The 24,794-nt window shown below is 40.2% G+C and overlaps 1 protein-coding gene and 1 long non-coding RNA gene across 2 annotated transcripts in view; one reads left to right on the plus strand and one right to left on the minus strand.

Moving 5' to 3' along the window:
• Window positions 1-19,969, minus strand: part of LOC309645550 — a 251,878-nt gene extending 231,909 nt beyond the window's left edge. Inside the window, exon 1 of the long non-coding RNA XR_014254954.1 lies at window positions 19,758-19,969. This is a non-coding gene — a long non-coding RNA (uncharacterized lncRNA). The remainder of the gene's footprint in view (window positions 1-19,757) is intronic.
• The window catches only part of LOC309644233 (olfactory receptor 10J3-like), a 130,183-nt gene continuing 115,599 nt past the window's right edge, over window positions 10,211-24,794 (plus strand). Inside the window, exon 1 of the mRNA XM_082427895.1 lies at window positions 10,211-13,654. The gene's annotated coding sequence lies outside the window, so the exon portion shown is untranslated. The remainder of the gene's footprint in view (window positions 13,655-24,794) is intronic.

The raw sequence follows: 24,794 nt of genomic DNA on the forward strand, positions 1-24,794 counted from the left end.
TTCTTGAGATATTCACAGGTTCTTTTGGAACTATTTGTCACAAATTCATCCCAGAGTATTCTTTTATTAAATACCTAACTTCTATGTAAGTTATGTAAGTTCCCCTGAGATGTAACCATCACCTGGGGAGCATATAATACATACTGTGTTCATTTTATGTACAAAAATATGTTATACATTATACGTTATAAAAGACTGAATTTTTCATTCACATTGCAAATGAACTAATCAGCCATATGTTTTAAAATTTTATTTATTTAATTAATTTATTTTTGGCTGCATTGGGTCTTCGTTGCTGCGTGTGGGCTTTCTCCAGCTGCGGCGAGTGGAGGCTACTCTTCGTTGCGGTGTGCGGGCCTCTCATCGTGGTGGCTTCTCTTGTTGCAGAGCACAGGCTCTAGGCACGTGGGCTTCAGCAGTTGTGGCATGTGGGCTCAGCAGTTGTGGCTAGCAGGCTCTAGGGCACAGGCTCAGTAGTTGTGGCTCATGGCTCAGTTGCTCCGCGGCATGTGGATCCTCCTAGACCAGGGCTCGAACCCATGTCCCCTGCATTGGCAGGCGGACTCTTAACTACTGCACCACTAGGGAAGCCCCAGCCATATGTTAATCTGACTCATTACTCTGCAAATCATATAGGTTATTTTTTTTGTAAAAGAGAAAGAGGAGGGGAAGAAAACCGTTCATGTCCCATGATCTACTTTTTCTCCTTTCAGCAAGCAACAAATAAGGGATGCCCTTAGATATTCTAATTTCAAAATAATATGCAACTGTTTTTTATAGAGTTTAGTTTCCAGGAGTATTCATAAAACTGTTTTCCCTCTGAGATCTTTCTATTTATGGGTTGCTGTGTATGGGGAGCATGCAGATTTCCATATATCAAGCCCTTTCAATCTGGCAAATCCTTTCCTGTTTCTAGGGAATTAAACTCCCTTGGAGCTGTGCCACCTACTTCTCCCCTTAAAGCCACAGTCTCCATTATTCCCATTTGTGGACAAGCCATTCTGATCACCTTGATGGGCTCCATTTTTGAAACACAAAGGTTTCTAGTTCTGAAACTTATGCAAAAAGCACTGTTTGCCTCTCCCACATCAAGGAGCTTCTAGAGAGAGAAACATCTCACTGTTTCTTTTTTGGGGTGATGGGAGTGGTGGAGAAGCAAATAATATATATGTGGGTGTTAATGAAGAAGGGAAAAAAGGAGATGTTTTATTTATTCCTGATAAAGCCATAGCAGAAAAAAAGAGAAAAAAACTCAATAATCCTTTATAAAAAAACCTTTAGAGTAATACTTACTCTTTAGTAGGCTGGACCTCAACAGCCCAACTGCAATACAGGCTCACAAACTGTGAGCTCCTTAAGGCCCAGCCTTCTCCCAGTCTCTGTATCCTCTACACGCCCTCTGCACCTGGCACTTCATAGCTGTTAAATAAAGGCTATGACCAAAGCAGAATCAAGTGACTGTTAACCCCTCACCTTCTCATGTGGACATTGTAGTTTGAATATCCCAGGCTATCATAATTTATTCTTAACTTCTAAGTCTCTAATTTCTTTCCATTCTTTATATTTATTTATACTTTTAATCATTGCATTAGTTTACTGTGGCTATAATCATTGCTAGTTTACTGCTATAACAAATTACTGAAAGTTGGTAACTTGAAATAACAGAAATGTATTCTTTCACAGTTCTGCAGGCTAGAAGTCTGAAATCCAGGCATCCACAGGGCTGGTTCATTTCATGCCTCTCTTCTGGCCTTGAGTGCTCAGTGACTGCTGACAATCCTTGGTGTTTGTTGGCTTAGAGATACGTCATCACAATATCTGCCTTTCTTTTTACATTGACTTCTCCTGTGTGTCTTTTTATACATTCTCCTCCTCTTATAGGGTCACTTGTCACTGGCTTTAAGGACCGTCCTAATCCAGGATGATCTCATCTCAAGATTCTTAATTACATCTGCAAAGACTTTTTCCAAATAAAGTCACGTTTATACATTCCAGGTGGGCATATCTTTGGGGGAACACCATTCAACCTACTACAATCATCTTAGCTTTTTTCCATTTTTGTGCTGTCTTTCTCCTTCTGAATTTAATGCATAAGACTTTCTGTGCTAACTGTCTCTTGATCTAAGTATAATAGATGTCTCTAGCATAGAATAACTCTTCATAATTAATTGACTAGAAGTCTGAGACCTGGATTTTGATTTTGAATTTTTGAACTATTACCTGACATTGTGATCTTGGATAAATTTAATCACTCTGAATCTTATTTTTCATGTTGGTTGCCAATATAGAAATCAGGCCTTGCTTAAGGAAAAGTTCAATGTGAGTTATGGCAACATCCCATAAAGCTCACAGACAAGAATATAGTCAAGACTTCAGGAAGAAATTAGATCATGGAGTTGAAGTTTTAGCACTCTTCCTCATTTTTTGGTCTCTATATTTCTCTGAAGTCTAGGTAATTCTTCCCCACCCCCCCATGACTGTTTTTCTGATGAAAGCCCTCAAATGTAATGTTACAGTTCCACCTACATGGACAGCTTCTTCTCATCTTTCCCCACCACTTCTTGTCTCTTTCTTTTGTTTTCATTTCTGTTACACATTTCTCTCCCCATCTCCATTTCTGTCCCACTTCCAGATTACTAATTGAGGGAATAAGAATGATCCAGTTGGGATCTTTCCTTATTCAATCAACTTTGAGCAGAGATAGGGTCATATTATACAAAGATGGGTTTTGAAGAGAAGACCATAGAGACTGGGGATTCAGGCAGTTATCCTGAGGAAAGAATTTGGAATTTGGCAGATTCACAAAAATGTGTACCATATTTCCCTTCAATAAAATGGAGCTAATAGTTCCTAATGTGCTCACTTCACAAGATTTTTTAGGATCAGAGTAGACATCGTGCCCAAGACACACATTGCCAATTGTGTATTATACACTTGAAGGAATTGTTTTAACGTTTATGGTGCTATATTTGGATTCTGGACAAGTAGCAGACTTGATTTTTTTTTTTTTTTTTTTACTAGAGAAAATGATTCATCCAGTTGTGAAGTGGATAAAGATTTTCTAAGAGTTCATCTCCATGGTTCCCAAAGTTTTCATTGTTCCCACAATGGCAGGAAATCACAATTTCAGAAATAGGGATGAAGTCGTTGTGGGAGAGAGGAAGAAGCTGGAGCTCCAGGTTTTAAGTGGATGATGTGTGTAAGTGAAGGCCACCCTTCAGAGTGATCCAGACAACAATGGCAATAGTACTAACTGAATTTAAATTCTGATCCACTTAGACATAGAAAATACTGGACTTCATACAATATTGCTTTCTCAATTGTTTATCATATGGATATTTATTTTCTGACAGGTCATGAAAAGCAGGATAAATCCTTGACAACAGGTGTAACTATCAGCCATAAAAAAATAAAAGAAGTTCTTAAATTTCTTGGGGATCTATGATTCAGTGTTGATGTTGGAGAGATAAGAGTGGGTTTATCTTACTGGTTTATTTTACAACAGATGGAGCAAAGAGGTTAGATATGTTTTGTCAAGAAGATTGTGAGTTGGGATTATTACTGCTTCTTTCTGTCTTATTTCCGATGAGGCTGGACCAGCAACAACATCTACTTGCCCTGGCTTTGGATCATCCCTGCACCAGTAAAGGCCAACAGTACTGGGCACAGAGGAAAGCCTAGAGTGAGCTCCTTGGGTCATTTTTCTCTGGGCCTTAGGAGACAGGTTCTCACTCTTAAGGTCATCTCTCTGTCCCTCATTGTACTATTCCATTAAAAAAAATCAACCAGTCAAATTCCTAGAGTAGACCTGGTAGAAAAAGCCAAGAGGTCATTCTAAGACTTTAAGTCTAGACTTTAAGTTAGATTGGCTGAAGGACATTGCAGGCAGCACATGTGAACCAGCCCAGGTCATCAAAATAAGATATTGTATGCATTTCCCTAGAGTGTCATCTGTACAAAATATGCCCTATTAGAACCTATAAGAATATGTCCTATTAAGAATTCTTAATATACCCTATTAAGAATCTATAGCAGGAGACAGCTGGTGGGAGATTTGGGGTCCTGGCTATCTTTCTATTATCACTGCTAAAACCAGGCACATAAACAAGTGCTCACTATGTGATGAATTAACCAACACTTTACTAAGCAGGGCCTTTGCAGTGTGGTGCTGAGATTCATCTGTCTTATTTTATGAAGCATCAGCAGTTTCTGATTCACACTCTGTGAAAATGGCAGTGTTCCCTGGAGGCAGAAATGCATATTTTTTTCCTTGGCAGTTGAGTATACCAGTACATTGCTTGTCTTTGGTTACAAATGGAGAGATTAGTGTTGGCCATGAGAGCAGACTCTTTGTCCCCAGAGAGAGTGTCACAGGCAAAGAAGGGAAAAATAAAAATGCAGAGAGATAGTTGAGTTAAGAGAAGTGATTTGAAGGAATCCATGTCAAAATGTCTTGATAGTCTCAGTAATGCAGAATACCAGACCATTAGCTAAGAATGGAATAAACAGGGCTAAGGTTGATTGGGAAAATTCAGTGTGATGAATGTGGGAGAAGACAAGCAGACTCTTTCTATCTTCAAATATTGATTTGTATGTCTTATATATTTGTGCTTTATTCAGGTCTCTACTCACATGCTGTCTTCTCAGGTAAACCTTAAAAGCCCAGCCCATTAATGATAGTACCTCTATTACTCACAGTCCCCTTGTCCTGTATTATTTCATTAGAAATCACGTTTTAACATTATATTTTTATATTTATGTATTTATTTATAAGCTTTCTGTCTACCAAGAGAGAAGATAACCCTTTGCTTTGGCTGGATCTTCTAGTAAACAGAATCTGAGTTGGAGATAGGCGGGCAAAAGATTATTGTAGAGAAACACCTATGAAAGGAAAAGGGAGGAAGCAAGGTTGGGGAGGGTGAGTCATCAGATCATGGTTTATATTTGACAGTTTCTGCCAGCCCAGTGGGAAACACTGGAGAATTTAATGGTTATTAAAGGAATCCTACATTGGTGGAAATGGCTAGGCCACTGTACCACAGTGTGGGTTGGACGGATCCCCACAAGAGTGTCACCCTGACTCACAAGTCCAGGGGGATCTGAAGGAGTTAACATTTTGAGGCTCTCAGCTATCCATACTCCTCAAATGCAGGTGACAAATCCTTTCCCGAAGGGGGAATCTGAGCAGTCTATCTCCGTGTCTGCCACAGTCCACCCCTTATATTGCACGGATCCATTTTCAATGTACATTCAGGCAGTAGCTCATCAAAGGTTCCATTCAGTCTCTCTTCTTGAAGGGAAACCTAGAAGATGGAGCCTAGTGGAAAAAAATTACAACCTTCATCGCTGCAGTTGGTCTTGGAGCCACAGCTGATACTAATCATTTCCTTCCTTAATTATCAATTCTAAGTTTCCCTCATCCTCAGCTATCACCTCTAACAGTCTTGGTGGCTTACTTTTGGTGTCACCAAACCTCCACACCTGAGATTTCTGAGTCCCTGGTAATCAAATCCTTCACAGGGAGGGGGTTGTTGACTTGTCCATTTATAATCACAACTGAACAAGGGAGTACCAAGAAGTATCCAAGTGAATCATCAAGTTCCACACATCTTCTACCCTGTCCCCGTCATGTAAAAGCATTCCTACCTCTTCCTGCTGATCAGGGTTGATTAACCCTACCAGGATGACTCCTTTTCTTGCCTGCTAGTCTCTGGATGCAAAAAGACCAGGTGACAGTCATAGGTTGTAATTCAATGGCACCCTTGCTGTATCCTTTGCAGGATGTGCCCCTTTTGAGGACCAGGGCTTCCAACCCTGCTCAGCTCAGAATAAAACAGACACTTAAGCACAAATTCTCCCAAGGGGGTCACTGGGAAGGATGGTAAGTAGGGTTACTCTGCTTTAACTCCTTAGTCTTAGACTTATGCATTCTTCCTACTGGGGACACGGTACTGTACGGTCTCTGATCCAGTGCATATGCTGCATTCTGGCAGAAAGTCCCTTGTCCTTGGAGAATGTTACTTCTGATCTGATACTCCAGCTATATCTGAGGCAAGCCATCTCAATGTTCTGTCAGGCTGCTTCTGAATTGTATGTGATACAATTAGGGGATCCTGCAGTCAGGGACCCATTGCTGCACCTCCTTTGCTGTGAGGGAGGTCCAATTGTTGGACGCTGTGTAGAATGGATACAGGATGGTTGCAGGATTCCATGCTTGTGGATCTAGTACTCTGTAAATCACCTGGTAGCGGTGGAAGCTGAGGCCCTTCAGGCAGGGAAAGCAAACCCTTAGCTGGAATTAGCTTCTATTTTTGTGAGAACAAGTTGCTCGCCCTTCCAGGAAGTAAGACCCCGATATAATTAGCTTATTACTAAATAGCTGGTTTGTCTCTTTGAAAAATAATGCCATCCTGTGGGTTCATTGTTGGTCTCAGTTACTGGCAATTGGGTAATCAGAGGCGATCATAGTTACAGAAGGCTTGGTAAGTGGCAACACATGTTTTTGGGCCTATACATAGCCTCTACATCAGCTACAGTGGCAGACGTGCCCATCAAGCTAGGACTAGGGTTGCCACTGACAAAGATTGGCTGATATCAACTAGCTGAGTCATTTTTTCTACTTGGTTGCTTAATGGTTGATGCTTTCTTGTGGGCATAAATGTGTGATGCAAAGATCTTCACACCTGGTGCCCATTCCTCTATGTCCATTGACATGCCCCTATCCCAGACTTCCTTGTCTGTAGTCTTTTTCCTTTCAGGTACCTGGCCAACTAGTTAAACTATTTGCTATGCTCATGAGGCCATTTACATTCTAATGTTGGAATATTTCTCATTAAGCACAAAGTGAATGACTGGATGCACCGTCCAAAGCTCCACTAACTGGGAAAACTTTTCTTTTTCACTATCTATGAAGGCCACCCCTGAGTGATGCTATAAAGTCATCATGTATTTTTTACTTGCACCCACATATTGAGCCAACACATCCATAAACCAAGCTGGGGCTCCCGTCACCCCTCTTTTAGCTGGCTATACAGAACCCCCCCCCGCCATAACCATCAGAGTGAGTTGAGGGAGGGTGATGCTGATCAACCATGGTGGATGACATTGGGATCTAGGTTACATGTTTTGGGAGCTTGCTTTTGCCTTCTGGTCCTGTTTCTGCTGAATCTCATAAGTACCATTGGATCTTACAATGGATTGTTACTGACTTTTTGACTTTGAGGGTCAAACAGGATCCAGCTCCTAAAGGACATTTCTAGATGCATGGTCACTTGGTGTCCTATTGTCAAACATTCTGTCTCTACTAGGGTCCAAGTATAATGCCAGGAGCTGATTTTCCAAAAATGTGTAATTCTCTGCTCTAGATGGTATGACCTTTCTCCAGAACCTCAGAGACCTATGTTGTGATCCTTTTCCTGGAGTTTGCTATAAACTCACCGCTGCATTTTTCCTACCTCTGACATCTCCAACACAATAAGGTGTGCCAAATAGTATAGCCCAAGTGACAGCTGATTGTACCCCAACCTGGATCTGCAACAGGGCCTTTTCCTATTGTAGGCCCTGCTCAAAGTTGGAAGCTTCTCATGTAATGTGAGAGCCAGAACATTACACCCATGTGGGACTCTATTGCCTCCAGAACTCAAAGGGGCATAGCAGGCGTCGCTGCTTTCTACTTTGTGGTAAGGGATACAAGATATAGCAATTTGTTGTTTGCTTTGGAGGGGATGTCATGGCATACCTCTGACCAATGGACCTCTCAAACTGAAATGGCAAATTTCTCAATATTCAGGATTTATTTGTCTCTCTCTGTAGTACATGTGTCTTACCAAGCCCTCAAGTGTGCTATCCATCTTGAACTCACCCTGCCTAATCAGCATATCATTGATGTGATGGGTGAGAGTGGTAGTCTGTAGAAATGGCTTATGGAGCTATTGGGAGAGAAGAACAGAACCTAGCCATGAGCACTGAGGAATAACTTCTGCATTCACACTGCAGAATTGAGTCATGCAGGAAACTCCTGTTTTTTTGTTTTTGTTTTTGTTTTCAGTTAGGATGCAGAATGTTTTAGGGCATACAGAATTTATGGCTATCTTTGGGAAACCACAGCTTTTAAAAGTCCACTTAATTAGAAAGACGCTGCCACTATTGCCACCTCCTCCAGAACCATGCTGTATTTGCTCTGATCTGCCCCAACAACACGGATGCCCAGGACCTTGCTTCTCAATATCCACAGGTAGAGACTGGACAGTGGCATGTCTTTAATTCTGCTGCCAAAAAATCGGTTCCTGTGCCTGTAGAAATGGCAAAAATGCAACCCTCCAAATACAGTCTCTGCCTCACTTCCAGCCTTCAAATCTCACATATGTGTATCTGATTGGCTGAATCTAAATCACATTGAGAACCCTAGTTTCAAGGGCGTCTGGGAAACACAGTGTTCAGCATTCCACTCTCTGCCTTTCAGAAAGGCAAACTAGAAGAAGGGTGAGGTGGATATAGGACACAGGTCTACTGTTTCAATCTCAATAATGATCATTTATCAGGTGTTTTTTGAAAGGATTAAATGTGGTAATATGTGGAAGTGCCTATTTCAGTAGCTGCATGTAATAATATGCAATAATTGTTTGGTTCACTTAAACCACTTACTCATAATTCAAGAATAAATTTTCCATGTCCAAATACTATACAATTAATATTCCAAACATGAATTCACTATCAATTTGTCCATGGGTACAGTTGGAAATGACCTCTACTTGTCTGAGATTATAACTGTGTATAGAATTCACACCTTAAATTAATTGCTGTCCAGAAAGGTAGTCACTTGCCACATGTATTGAGCACTTCGAATGTGGCCAGTCTGAATTAAGCTGTGCTGTAAGTATGAAGTACACAATGGATTTCAAAGACTTTGTGTAAAAAATGTAAAATACCTCATTAATAATTTTGTGCTGATTATTACATGGTGAAATAGTAATATTTTAGGAATATTGGGTTAAATAAAATGTATAATTAAAATTAATTTTACTTCTTTATTTTTACATTTTTTTAATTTGGCTGCTAGAAAAATTTAAAATTACATATGTGGCTTGCCTGATATTTCTTTTGGACAGCACTGCCATAGATAAAGTAAGTATAAAATTCTCCAAGGGATAAGCTAGAATGGCCTCTGGCAGAGTGGGGAGAATTCTGTTGGGAAGGCTACAGAACTATTCCCTGAACTCCACCTTCTAAGTTGGGAGGGTCTTCCTATCACACTTTGAGTTCTCCTGTCTCTCTGGTCTTAATTTTCCATATACTAGTACAGATGAGGTAATTAAAAAAAAAACTTCGTTAAAAATATTATGAGAAACCATAAAGAAATATGATTATGTCTGACTTAGAAATTAGCTCTCCCTCCTCCATCCCCACTGTTCTCTAAGTTATGATTCCCAGGAACATTCTCTTTTCTCCCTGTGCTAATTTGAACACAGAACTCAGGCCTTCTTCAGGTCTACAAAATAATACATAAAATCACAGGTGAGGAATAAAGATGGCATTCTTGAAGAATTCTTAGGGAAAACAGAAGAAGGGGTTTACATTGCACACTCAAAGCAAACAACCTAACACCCCTCTAATCTTTTCTTAATTCCCTTCTCTGCCACTCAGTCAGTAGGGGTTCTCTCTCCCTCCTACTCTTTCACCCACTCCTCACTGTCTTCGTGCCTCACTGGTCCCTTTCTCCCTCTCCAGAATTCTCTCTTGTTAAAATTCCTCATCCTTTTATTGCTGTATTGTGTTACTTGAGCATTTCCTTAGGGTCTCATACTCCTAAGAAAGTAATTTCTTTTGAATAAATACAGAGTCTCCCTGAGAGGAATTTTGGGAAGTATGATATTCTTCATTTCATTACACAGAATAAATTGGATAAGTTTAGAAAGTAAAGGTTTTCAATGCTAAGAAATTTGGTAAATGTAATAAGGAGCTTTACCAAGTCCCAAGTCTCCTTAGCATAGGATAGCCACTCTCTAGCCACATTTGGACTGAAAAAAACCTACCTACAACTTCCATCTTCCTTTCTAAATCTTAGTTTTAATAAGACACATTTCACTTGTTTTACATTATCAGGGGCAGTCTATCAGTTCAAGGACAAAGGCCAACTCAACCCCATCTCCCCTCCAATCCTTAATAGTCTTCCTTTGAGAAGACTATCCTTAATAGTTTTCCTTTGAGGTGTTTTGAATTAAGGTCAACAATAGGTCATCGTTCATTTGTGGAACTGTACTAATTAGCCTCCTGAATTCTGATACATGAGCTATCTGTGTTGGCTCATATTATCAACTCTTCTCAGGTCTTCCAGTTTTCTGAAATTTATTGCTAGTATGTCTCACCTACTCTCTAAGATGATAGTTTCATAAAAATATAACTAATGTAATAATATTCAGTATTGTACTACCACAAATTTATTGAAACTAGAGCATATTAGAAAAATACTAATGAAAATAACTTCCATTTGTTAGCAAGGTGCAGTTCTAAGTGCTTTATATGCAATTAGCACATTACAATTCTCATAACCACAGAGGAGGTGGGCATTGTTATTTCCACAGTATACCCAGACACCCAAGGCTGTGAAAGATTAAAGAATTTTGCACAAACCACACAACACTACAACTCCCATCAATGTGACCTCAATGTCCATACTCCATATACTTCTGCACTGCCCTGAAGTCTCTGATGTTCATCTTAGAAGCATAGGTTCTTGTCACTGAAGGGACTTAAAGATCATCTAATCCTAGACACTCACTTTACAGACTTGTAAAGTGATTGCAGATGTTCATTTAGTTAGAGCCATTCTGACTCCAAACAAGAATTGTTTGGTAGTGCATTACACATTCAGGGACATCCCGGAGGTAAAGTTAGTAACTTGGCTTACCAAAGGATTTGAAACACCTTGTTCCTTAATGACAATTTAAGTGAAGGCAATTGGCTTTCTGGGACAGGGGCTCACTCAGGGAGGGGCAATCCATGAGCTGACTTGCCTTCAGCTCTTTATTTACCTGACTAGTGTATTACTATCAACTTTCAGTAGCAGATGAAGGTCTTTAGGACTGGGCCTTAAGAGGCGTAAACTTTGAAAGGAAAAGAGTGTCAGGAGCATGGGTGGCTGTCTTGCTTGTGGGCTTTGAACTGGGTGTCTTGAATACACCAGTATTAGTCAGCAGGAAGACAGCGATTGCATTATTGGAAGGAGGGGATTGCTGTAAGGAGAAAAACAAAGTTGCTGAGCTCAGAAGACAAACTGCTTACTTTGAAGTGTTTTCTAGGACACACCCAGAACAAACTCCTCTCCCCATGGAAACCTTCCAGATGCTTTTGTCTGGTGGTTACAGATAGATCTGTGATATGGCCTGCCAATTAAGTTGCAGTGTACCCTACAGATATGTACTCTGCATTTCATAGACTTTATGGTTTTCCTGAGGGAGGTGTGATGTCTGTCTCTGCTGAATCTGAAATAGATCTGCAGGATTGAGCAAAATTTGCTTAATTATACATTGTTCTTTCCTTTGGCCAGAACATTCTTTTGTTGTTAGAAAATATCATAACATACTGGAAAATATTGAATTTTGAAATAATAAAAACCAAGCGTTCCATCATGTATTCACTTATTAAAAATATTTATCAAGAGATTATTATATGTTAATAACTGACAAATGTTGTAAATAAGATTTAGAATGTCATAACTCTCCTGGAACACATATTCTAAAGAGGGGTATTAGATAAGAAACAAGTAAAGGAATAAATGAGTAAAATAAGTGTTATAAGGACCATAATACAAGATGGCATGATTTGTGGCAAGGAGTTACTCTAGAGTGGGTGGTCAGGGAAGACCTATCTTTGGAAGTGACATTTGAGATGGAAACGTCTTCTGAGTGACAAGATAGAACCAACCATAGTCTAGGGCAGGAATTGGCAAAAAAAATTTTTTTTTTTTTCTGAAAAAGACCAGATAGTAAATATTTTAGGCTTTGCAGCTCCTGTAGTCGTTGTCCTAACTATTCAAATCTGCTATTGACCTGTGAAAGCACCCATGGATAAAACAAATGAAAGGAGTTGACTGTGTACCAATCAAACTTTATTTACAGAAACAGGCAGGAGTCTGGGAGTTGAATTTGACCTGCTGGCCATGAATTGCCATCCCCAGATGTGGGGAAAAGAGCATTGCAGGCAAGGGGAATAGCAAGTTGAAAGACCCAAAGATGGATTTAGGCTTGGTATTCTTGGAACAGAAGGAAGGTAGTGTGGTTGTGAGGTTAGTGGTAAAGGTAAAGGTCAGGTCAGGTAGGCCTTTGCAGACCTCGGAAAGGCATTGCATTTTATTCTAAGTACAAAGGGATGCCGCCAGAATGATTCAAGCAGAGGTCAGTACAATTTGATTTACATTTTATAAAGGCTCTAGTTGTTGAGTAGTGACTATTTTGAGTGGAGCAAGAATGGAAACAAGGAGATCTCTTAGGAAGATGTTACAATAATCCAGGCAAAGTATGGTCATGAAGACAGGGAAAACTGAAGGGGTAAGAGTTTGAATCTCTCTCTTCATGGCCCCTTAACTAGATATGAACTTTGAGCTTTATTCCCTTCAACAGCTAAGTACAGATAAAATCTCTATTTTATTTGTTAGCATAAAATAAGACTATAAGTCAAATGTCCAACACATGGTTAGTTTTCAACCATGTTGGTTTTTTTTAATCCCGTCTTTGTTTATAGCTCAAATACATTCTCCTTCTTTCCCTTCTTTTGTTACTCATTTCCTTAGATATTTCTTTCCCTCCATAGATATTCAATGGTGAACTGGGTTGTGCAAAACATGATTCTTGGTGCTTAGTCACACTGGGAGAGACAGAGGTATCTTATTTTTAAACTTTCATTGACTTGTGTCTTTGGGAGCCCAAAAAAGCAGAACCTAATATTTTCCTTTTTTGGTTTTCTCTTTTTTTAGTAAGACAAACGGCCATTTAAAAGTATTTATGTAAATAAAACAGAGGAAAAGTCGCTTTGGGGAAGTTCTTGTTTGTCTTGGGGAGAAAATATATTGGAAGTTTTATCCTAGGGTAAGAGAGAATATGTGCGAGTTTTTCACAACCTGGAAAAAATGTCTTAACCCGTAAGCCTTACAAGTTTGCAGTACAAGATTTCTGGGAAAGACAAGATTATTTAAATATTCACAATGATTGAAATGGTAAGGCAGGATTCCAGATCCTCTGCTTCCTTCCCTTCACCGTGCCTGAGGTGGGGCAGAGGAATAATGAGTCAGATTTATGTCCTAGCTCTTCCTCTGTCTTATTCATGCCTTTGCATTTGTAGTTTCAAAAAAATTTTTTTAAATTAAAGCCTAAAGTCATCTCACATTTTTCCACTGAATGATTTACCCTCCCAGGGAAAATACATTTTCAGCTTTTAATTATCCATCTTTTTGATACAGCATAGTATTTTGGAAAATGTACCACTTTCAAATCAGCCGTGGACTAGGAGCTGCATGTTGTTGGACAGGTTCCTCAAATTTTTCAAGACTCAGGTACCTTATTTATAAAATGAAGACTTTGTACCGGATCATTCCATGTCTCTTCTAGCCTGGTGATGCCACAGAAGGGCCAAACTGAAGATCTTCACTATAACTTTGGAGGTAAAGAGGGATAAGGAGACAAAAGCAGAGCGTAAGGTATAGAAAGAGAAGCAGGGGAGGTTGTGAAGAAAACACTCTATGGCTCTGTTTCGAAACTATTGATATATTATTCTCATATTGCATGTTGTAAAAATTGCTTTAGTTGAAAAATTTTTCCAAATTGTTGGTCAGCAAATTTTTAACTCACAGTCATAACCATCTGCCTAGGATTCCACATACCCCAGCCCCAGTGTGCATGCTTCATTAGAATCAAGTCCCAGAAGCAAACATCAGGAAAGCCTTAAGATAATTTCTTAAAGCACCAGGCACATTGATCTGTGTACTTGAATATAATAAAGATAGATGTTCTGCTCTCATCACTGTATAGGATACCTGTAAATAACCAAAAGCCAGTGAACTTTATGGCAGACAATGGTTGAAAGTAATTTGGATGATATTTTTTAATGGAAAGGAAATAGAGTTATTAGAAGAGAGATTTGGGGTTAATACACTGAAGGGAAGGATTAACTCTAGGTTTGTATTCATTACCCAGAAAAAAAATCATTGGACCATTTTTGTGCACTGTGGGAATTTCATATGCAGAGAAAACCTGAACATATTAGAATCCAGTGAAACATCACCTTTTTGCATTTAACTGAAATTGGTATTCATATTAAGTCTGTTTCATGTGAGGATGACTCAAAATGGATTCTTTTAAAAATTAGAACCCATAATTTCCTACGATTTTTTTTTGTACTGAAGAAAAATGAAATGGAAGTCCAAGTGCTAAAACATAATTAATGACTAAAAATATTGGACAGCTATACGATGGAACATTTTGAAGCCTTTAAATATGATAAATACTTATGAAGAGTCTGTAATAGTATAGAAAAAAGCTTTTATTATAGTAAGTGAAAAAACAATGTGACTTTTTATGCAAAATATTATCTCAATAATATTTAAAAAAAGACTATAGGAAATGTGCTTACTGTGATGTCCAGTTAGTTGGATTTTTGAATCATTCCAGTATACTTATGTATTTTTATATCATCTTAAATTTTCCAGAATGGGCATATTTTACTTTATAATTGGAAAACTAAGCACTTATTTTGAAAACTTTGCTTTGAAAACCTTGTGTATAATCTGTGGAGTTCCTGGATATATAAGGAATCTGTTAGGGTTGTTTTGCAAGGAATACTTGTGTGTAGATGCAAATAATTAATCAGAAAATATCTGGTAGCCATATAACTGCTGAAAACAGGGACGATCTCTTTTTTGAAAGGATAAAATTGGAAAATGATTATTACAGGGTATCGTATCGTTGGTGTTAGTGTAGAATTTCAGTATTTTGGCTTTCCTAGACCATAGATATCAGAAAGTTTCCTTCCTTTTCAAGAGGATAAAGCAAGGCAAGGTCAAGGGATAGTGATGCTACTGAGCATCAATAGCAGAGAAACACACAACAGTAACAACAATAACATACAAAGCAAAACAAACAAATAAAAAGTATATTAAAACCACAATTAATTTGATACCTGCAGCAGAGGAAAGCTCTTTGCCCCTTTTCAATTAGCCCTTTTCTGCTTAAATTGACATATTTTGCCACCCAGCCTTTATAGTCAGCCACTTGAATGCTACTCATTAATTTCAAGGTTCAATCCTTGGTCTTTTGTTTTTCTCTCTATCTGATTTCTCCCTCGGAGAAATCATTCATTCTCACAGCTTAACTTTTTCACCTTATAGTGACAGTTCCCCATTTTATATTCTCAGAGGTTCTCACCTATATTTCCAACTTTCTGCAGAATATTTCCACTTAAAGTCTTTATAATCGTCTCATACTCAATGTGTATTTACAACTGAACTTGCCCATATTTCATATTTTTATGAATCACCTCATGCTTTTCCACTGAGGATGAGTGATCTTGCTTGCATTTCACCTTCTTCCTTGTGCTTCGTATTGAATCTGGGACTAGAGCCTGGTTTATCCTTTGTAGTAACATTTCCTCTCCATTCTTGCTCTCATCACTTTGGTTCAAGCTCCATTTGTCTCATTATTGACATTTTGAAAACATGGAAAAATATTCTGAATGTAGTATGAGGGTCTCATTTTGAGGCTAAGTTGTGTTTCCACTGGGATTCAGACATGTCAAGGTCAGGCCCACAGGAATCCATTTACATAAAACAGTTTGTATGTGAAAGAACTTCTGTGAAGGGTTTTGTATAGGGGTGGAGGAGGTGAAGGAAGGGTTTGGAGAGGAATGTCATGTTTTCTATATTTTAGTGTGATGTCTGGAAAAGGGGCTGCAGGACAAGCTGGTTTTATGAAGGGCATGCGTAAGCAAGTCTGTCTCTGCTTTCAGGTAATAAGGAGCAATGCAGGTTGGGGAAGTTTCTCCACTCTTCTGAGAATACTGCAGAGACATATATACTGCAGAGAAGTCAGCATAGGGCCTGTTTGTTGCTAAAATTCCTAAATAATTGAACCAAATGAAGACAAATGAAGCATTACACAAAAGATGTTGTGTGTGGGGGGGAGGCGGGAGTGGATCTTAGAAGAGATATATCATATTCCTGAATGAGAATAGTCAATATTATACAAATATGTAGAATTGATTTTTGACAGGGGTATAAAAGCAAATCAGTGGAGAATGGATAAAATTAAAAACAAATTTTTTTACTGAAGTATAGTTGATTTACAATATTGTGTTAGTTTCAGGTGTACAGCCAAGTGATTTCAGATTCTTTTCCCTTATAGGTTATTACAAAATATTGAGTATAGTTCCCTGTGCTATACAGTAGGCCCTTGTTGGTTACCTATTTTATACATAGTAGTGTGTATTTGTTAATCCCAAACTCTTAATTTATCCCTCCCTCCTTTCCCCTTTGGTAACCATAAGTTTGTTTTCTATGTCTGTGGGTCTATTTCTGTTTTGTAGATTAAGTTCATTTGTATTTCTCTTTTTTTTTTAGATTCCACATATAAGCAATATCATCTGATATTTGTCTTTGTCTGTCTTACTTCACTTAGTAAGATAATCTCTAGGTTCATCCATGTTGCTGCAAATGGCGTTATTTCACTTTTTTATGGTTGAGTAATATTCTGTTGTATATATATATACCACATCTTCTCTCTCTGTTGATCTGTCGATGGACATTTAGGTTGCTTCCATGTCTTGGCTATTGTAAATAGTGCTGCAGTGAGCATTGGGGTGCATGTATCTTTTCAATTTATGGTTTTCTCCAGATATATTCCCAGGAGTGGGATTGCAGGATCACATAGTAGCCCTATTTTTAGTTTTTTTATGGAACCTCCATACTGCTCTCCATAGAAGGATAAACTTTTTAACAAAGGATGTTGGAACAATTAGATACCCATATGTAAAAAAGTGAACCTTGACCTAAACCTCATATATTATACAAAAATTGACACAAATATATCCTAGAACTATATGTAAAACCTAAAACTATGAAATTTTTATTAGAAAATTTTCATGAAATGGAGTTAGGCAACAAGTTTTCAGACACAATACCAAAAACATAATCATTAAACACAAAATTATTAAACAGAACTTTATCAAAAATTTTAAAAATACTTAATCAAAGAAACTAATGAGAATTAAAAGACAAGCAACACACTGAAATAAAATATTTTCAAATAACATATCTCACAGTAGGCTTGTATCCAGAATATACAGTTGACCCTTGAACACATTGGTTTGAACTGTGGGGGTCCACTTATACGTGGATGTTTTTCAATAAATACATACTACGGTACTACATGATCCATGGTTGGTTGAATCCACAGATGTGGAACCACAGATACAGAGGGCAGACTGCAAGGTTATATATAGATTTTTGACTGTGTGGAGTGTGGGCACCCCTAACCCCCCACATTCAAGGGCCGATTGTATAAAGAACTCTCAAAATTTAAGAGTAGGAAGACAAACAATCCAATTAAAAATGTCAAAATATTTGAACAGACACCACACCAGAAAGATATAAGAATGACAAATAAATACCTGAAAGGTTGTTCAATGTTATTACTCATTAGATAAATACAAAGTAGGGTCCTCGGGAAGATGGCGGAAGAGTAAGACGCGGAGATCACCTTCCTTCCCACAGATACAGTAGAAATACATCTACACGTGGAACTGCTCCCACAGAACACCCACTGAACGCTGGCAGAAAACGTCCGACCTCCAAAAAGGCAAGAAACTCCCCCCGTACTTGGGTAGGGCAAAAGAAAAAAGAAATAACAGAGACAAAAGAATAGGGACGGCACCTGCACTAGTGGGAGGGAGCCGTGAAGGAGGAAAGATTTCCACGCACTAGGAAGCCCCTTCGCGGGCGGAGACTGCGGGTGGCAGAGGGGGGAAGCTTCGGAGCCACGGAGGAGAGCGCAGCCACAGGGGTGCGGAGGGCAAAGCGGAGAGGTTCCCGCACGGAGGCTCGGCGCCGAGCAGCACTCTCCAGCCCGAGAGGCTTGTCTGCTACCCCGCCGGGGCGGGCGGGGCTGGGAGCTGAGGCTCGGGCTTCGGTCGGATCGCAGGGAGAGGACTGCGGTTGGCGGCGTGAACACAGCCTGAAGGCGTTAGTGCACCACAGCTAGCCAAGAGGGAGTCCGGGAAAAAGTCTGCAGCTGCCGAAGAGGCAAGAGACTTTTTCTTCCCTCTTTGTTTCCTGGTGCGCGAGGAGAGGGGATTCAGAGCGCTGCCTAAACGAACTTCAGAGACGGGCGCGAGCCGCAGCTACCAGCGCGGATCCCACAGCAACAGGGGCGCAGAGGGAAAAACGGAGAGATTCCCGCACAGAGGCTCGGCGCCGAGCAGCACTCTCCAGCCCGAGAGGCTTGTCTGCTCCCCCGCCGGGGCGGGCGGGGCTGGGAGCTGAGGCTCGGCTTCGGTCGGATCGCAGGGAGAGGACTGAGGCTGGCAGCGTGAACACAGCCTGAAGGGATTAGCGCACAACAGCTGGCTGGGAGGGAGACCGGGAAAAAGTCTGCAGCTGCCGAAGAGGCAAGGGACTTTTTCTTGCCTCTTTGTTTCGCGGCGCGCAAGGAGAGGGGATTCAGAGCGCCGCCTAAACGAACTCCAGAGAAGGGCGCGAGCCGCGGCGATCACCGCAGACCCCACAGCAACAGGGGCGCAGAGGAAAAAAACGGAGAGACTCCCGCACAGAGGCTCGGCGCGGAGCAGCACTCACCAGCCCGAGAGGCTTGTCTGCTCGGCGGGCGGGGCTGGGAGCTGAGGCTCGGGTTTCGGTTTCGGTTGGATCGCAGGGAGAGGACTGGGGCTGGCGGCGTGAACACAGCCTGAAGGGGTTAGCGCACCACAGCTGGCTGGTAGGGAGTCCGGGAAAAAGTCTGCAGCTGCCGAAGAGGCAAGAGACTTTTTCTTGCCTCTTTGTTTCGCGGCGCGCAAGGAGAGGGGATTCAGAGTGCCGCCTAAACGAAATCCAGAGAAAGGCGTGAGCCGCGGCGATCAGCACGGACCCCAGAGACGGGCGTGAGATGCTGGGGCTGCTGCTGCCGCCTCCAAAAAGCCTGTGTGTGAGCACAAGTCACTCTCCACATCGCCCCTCCCGGGAGCCTGTGCAGCCCGCCACTGCCAGGGTCCCGTGATCCGGGGACAAGTTCCCCGGGAGAACGCACTGCCCGCCTCAGGCTGGTGCAACGTCACGCCGGCCTCGGCCGCTGCAGGCTCACCCCGCCTCCTCTGTACACCTCCCTCCCCGCGGCCTGAGGGAGCCAGAGCCCCCGAAGCAGCTGCTCCTTTAACCCCGTCCTGTCTGTGCGGGGAATAGACGCCCTCAGGCGACCTACACGCAGAGGCGGGTCCAAATCCAAAGCTGAACCCCACGAACTGTGCGAACAGGGAAGATAAGGGGAAATCTCTCCCAGCAGCCTTAGAAGCAGCGGATTAAAACTCCACAAACAACTTGATGTGCCTGCATCTGGTGAATACCTGAATAGATAACGAATCATCCCAAATTCAGGAGGTGGACTTTGGGAGCAGGATATATTAATTTTTCCCCTTTTCCTTTATTTGTGAGTGTATATGTATATGCTTCTGGGTGCGATTTTGTCTGTATAGCTTTGCTTTACAATAGCTTTATTTTACTTCACTATATTATAGCCTCTTTCTTTCTTTCTTTCTTTCTTTCTATTTTTTCTCCCTTTTACTCTGAGCCGTGTGGACGAAAGGCTCTTGGTGCTCCAGCCAGGCATCAGGGCCGTGCCTCTGAGGTGGGAGAGCCAACTTCAGGACACTGGTCCACAAGAGACCTCCCAGCTTCACGTAATACCAAACGGCAAAAATCTCTCAGAGATCTCCATCTCAACATCAAGACCCAGCTTCACTCAACGACCAACAAGCTACAGTGCTGGACACCCTATGCCAAACAACTAGCAAGACAGGAACACAGCCCCATCCATTAGCAGAGAGGCTGCCTAAAATCATAATAAGGCCACAGACACCCCAAAATACACCACCAGACGTGGACGTGCCCACCAGAAAGACAAGATCCAACCTCATCCACCAGAACTCAGGCACTAGTTCCCTCCACCAGGAAGCCTACACAACCCACTGAACCAACCTTAGCCACTGGGGACAGATACCAAAAACAACAGGAACTACGAACCTGCAGCCTGTGAAAAGGAGACCCCAAACACAGTAAGATAAGCAAAATGAGACGACAGAAAAACACACAGCAGATGAAGGAGCAGGGTCAGAACATACCAGACTTAACAAATGAAGAGGAAATAGGTAGTCTACCTGAAAAAGAATTCAGAATAATGATAGTAAGGATGATCCAAAATCTTGGAAATAGAATAGACAAAATGCAAGAAACATTTAACAAGGACGTAGAAGAACTAAAGAGGAACCAAGCAATGATGAAAACCACAATAAATGAAATTAAAAATACTCTAGATGGGATCAATAGCAGAATAACTGAGGCAGAAGAAAGGATAAGTGACCTGGAAGATAAAATGGTGGAAATAACTACTGCAGAGCAGGATAAGGAAAAAAGAATGAAAAGAACTGAGGACAGTCTCAGAGACCTCTGGGACAACATTAAACGTGCCAACATTCGAATTATAGGGGTCCCAGAAGAAGAAGAGAAAAAGAAAGGGACTGAGAAGATATTTGAAGAGATTATAGTTGAAAACTTCCCTAATATGGGAAAGGAAATAGTTAATCAAGTCCTGGAAGCACAGAGAGTCCCATACAGGATAAACCCAAGGAGAAACACGCCAAGACACATATTAATCAAACTGTCAAAAATTAAATATAAGGAAAACATATTAAAGGCAGCAAGGGAAAAAAAACAAATAACACACAAGGGAATCCCCATAAGGTTAACATCTGATCTTTCAGCAGAAACTCTGCAAGCCAGAAGGGAGTGGCAGGATATACTTAAAGTGATGAAGGAGAAAAACCTGCAACCAAGATTACACTACCCAGCAAGGATCTCATTCAGATTCGATGGAGAAATTAAAACCTTTACAGACAAGCAAAAGCTGAGAGAGTTCAGCACCACCAAACCAGCTTTACAACAAATGCTAAAAGAACTTCTCTAGGCAAGAAACACAAGAGAAGGAAAACACCTACAATAACAAACCCAAAACATTTAAGAAAATGGGAATAGGAACATACATATCGATAATTACCTTGAATGTAAATGGATTAAATGCTCCCACCAAAAGACACAGGCTGGCTGAATGGATACAAAAACAAGACCCATATATATGCTGTCTACAAGAGACCCACTTCAGACCTAGAGACACATATAGACTGAAAGTGAGGGGATGGAAAAAGATATTCCATGCAAATGGAAATCAAAAGAAAGCTGGAGTAGCAATTCTCATATCAGACAAAATAGACTTTAAAATAAAGACTATTACAAGAGACAAAGAAGGACACTATATAATGATCAAGGGATCGATCCAAGAGAAAGGTATAACAATTGTAAATATTTATGCACCCAACATAGGAGCACCTCAATACATAAGGCAAATACTAACAGCCATAAAAGGGGAAATCGACAGCAACACAATCATAGTAGGGGACTTTAACACCCCACTCTCACCAATGGACAGATCATCCAAAATGAAAATAAATAAGGAAACACAAGCTTTAAATGATACATTAAACAAGATGGACTTAATTGATATTTATAGGACATTCCATCCAAAAACAACAGAATACACATTTTTCTCAAGTGCTCATGGAACATTCTCCAGGATAGATCATATCTTGGGTCACAAATCAAGCCTTGGTAAATTTAAGAAAATTGAAATCGTATCAAGTATCTTTTCCAACCACAACGCTATGAGACTAGATATCAATTACAGGAAAAAACCTGTAAAAAATACAAACACATGGAGGCTACACAATACATTACTTAATAACGAAGTGATCACTGAAGAAATCAAAAAATACCTAGAAACAAATGACAATGGAGATACGACGACCCAAAACCTATGGGACGCAGCAAAAGCAGTGCTAAGAGGGAAGTTTATAGCAATACAAGCCTACCTCAAGAAACAGGAAACATCTCGAATAAACAACCTAACCTTGCACCTAAAGCAATTAGAGAAAGAAGAACAAAAAAACCCCAAAGCCAGCAGAAGGAAAGAAATTATAAAGATCAGGTCAGAAATAAATGAAAAAGAAATGAAGGAAACAATAGCAAAAATCAATGAAACTAAAAGCTGGTTCTTTGAGAAGATAAACAAAATTGATAAACCATTAGCCAGACTCATCAAGAGAAAAAGGGAGAAGACTCAGATCAATAGAATTAGAAATGAAAAAGGAGAAGTAACCACTGACACTGCAGAAATACAAAAGATCATGAGAGATTACTACAAGCAACTCTATGCCAATAAAATGGACAACCTGGAAGAAATGGACAGATTCTTAGAAAGGCACAAACTGCCGAGACTGAACCAGGAAGAAATAGAAAATATGAACAGACCAATCACAAGCACTGAAATTGAAACTGTGATTAAAAACCTTCCAACAAACAAAAGCCCAGGACCAGATGGCTTCACAGGTGAATTCTATCAAACATTTAGAGAAGAGCTAACACCTATCCTTCTCAAACTCTTCCAAAATATTGCAGAGGGAGGAACACTCCCAAACTCATTCTACGAGGCCACCATCACCCTGATACCAAAACCAGACAAAGATGTCACAAAGAAATAAAACTACAGGCCAATATCACTGATGAACATAGATGCAAAAATCCTCAACAAAATACTAGCAAACAGAATCCAACAGCACATTAAAAGGATCATACACCATGATCAAGTGGGGTTTATCCCAGGAATGCAAGGATTCTTCAATATACGCAAATCAATCAATGTGATACATCATATTAACAAACTGAAGGAGAAAAACCATATGATCATCTCAATAGATGCAGAGAAAGCTTTCGACAAAATTCAACACCCATTTATGATAAAAGCCCTGCAGAAAGTAGGCATAGAGGGAACTTTCCTCAACATAATAAAGGCCATATATGACAAACCCACAGCCAACATTGTCCTCAATGGTGAAAAACTGAAACCATTTCCACTAAGATCAGGAACAAGACAAGGTTGCCCACTCTCACCACTATTATTCAACATAGTTTTGGAAGTGTTAGCCACAGCAATCAGAGAAGACAAAGAAATAAAAGGAATCCAAATCGGAAAAGAAGAAGTAAAGCTGTCACTATTTGCAGATGACATGATACTATACATAGAGAATCCTAAAGATGCTACCAGAAAACTCCTAGAGCTAATCAATGAATTTGGTAAAGTAGCAGGATACAAAATTAATGCACAGAAATCTCTTGCATTTCTATACACTAATGACGAAAAATCTGAAAGTGAAATTAAGAAAACACTCCCATTTACCATTGCAACAAAAAGAATAAAATATCTAGGAATAAACCTACCTAAGGAGACAAAAGACCTGTATGCAGAAAATTATAAGACACTGATGAAAGAAATTAAAGATGATACAAATAGATGGAGAGATATACCATGTTCCTGGATTGGAAGAATCAACATTGTGAAAATGACTCTACTACCCAAAGCAATCTACAGATTCAATGCAATCCCTATCAAACTACCACTGGCATTTTTCACAGAACTAGAACAAAAAATTTCACAATTTGTATGGAAACACAAAAGACCCCGAATAGCCAAAGCAATCTTGAGAACGAAAAATGGAGCTGGGGGAATCAGGCTCCCTGACTTCAGACTATATTACAAAGCTTCAGTAATCAAGACAGTTTGGTACTGGCACAAAAACAGAAATATAGATCAATGGAACAGGATAGAAAGCCCAGAGATAAACCCACACACATATGGGCACCTTATTTTTGATAAAGGAGGCAAGCATATACAGTGGAGAAAAGACAGCCTCTTCAATAAGTGGTGCTGGGAAAATTGGACAGGTACATGTAAAAGTATGAAGATAGAACACTCCCTGACACCATGCACAAAAATAAACTCAAAATGGATTAAAGACCTAAGTGTAAGGGCAGACACTATCAAACTCTTAGAGGAAAACATAGGCAGAACACTCTATGACATACATCACAGGAAGATTCTTTTTGACCCAGCTCCCAGAGAAATGGAAATAAGAACACAAATAAACAAATGGGACCTAATGAAACTTAAAAGCTTTTGCACAGCAAAGGAAACCATAAACAAGACCAAAAGACAACCATCAGAATGGGAGAAAATATTTGCAAATGAAGCAACTGACAAAGGATTAATCTCCAAGATTTACAAGCAGCTCATGCAGCTCAATAACAAAAAAACGAACAACCCAATCCAAAAATGGGCCGAAGACCTAAATAGACATTTCTCCAAAGAAGATATACAGATGGCCTACAGACACATGAAAGAATGCTCAACATCATTAATCATTAGAGAAATGCAAATCAAAACTACAATGAGATATCATCTCACACCGGTCAGAATGGCCATCATCAAAAAATCTAGAAACAATAAATGCTGGAGAGGGTGTGGAGGAAAGGGAACACTCTTGCACTGTTGGTGGGAATGTAAATTGATACAGCCACTATGGAGAACAGTATGGAGGTTCCTTAAAAAACTACAAATAGAACTACCATACGACCCAGCAATCCCACTACTGGGCATATA

This window comes from Balaenoptera physalus (assembly GCF_965194825.1).
Source record: "Balaenoptera physalus genome assembly, chromosome: 1".
Taxonomy (NCBI): domain Eukaryota; kingdom Metazoa; phylum Chordata; class Mammalia; order Artiodactyla; family Balaenopteridae; genus Balaenoptera; species Balaenoptera physalus.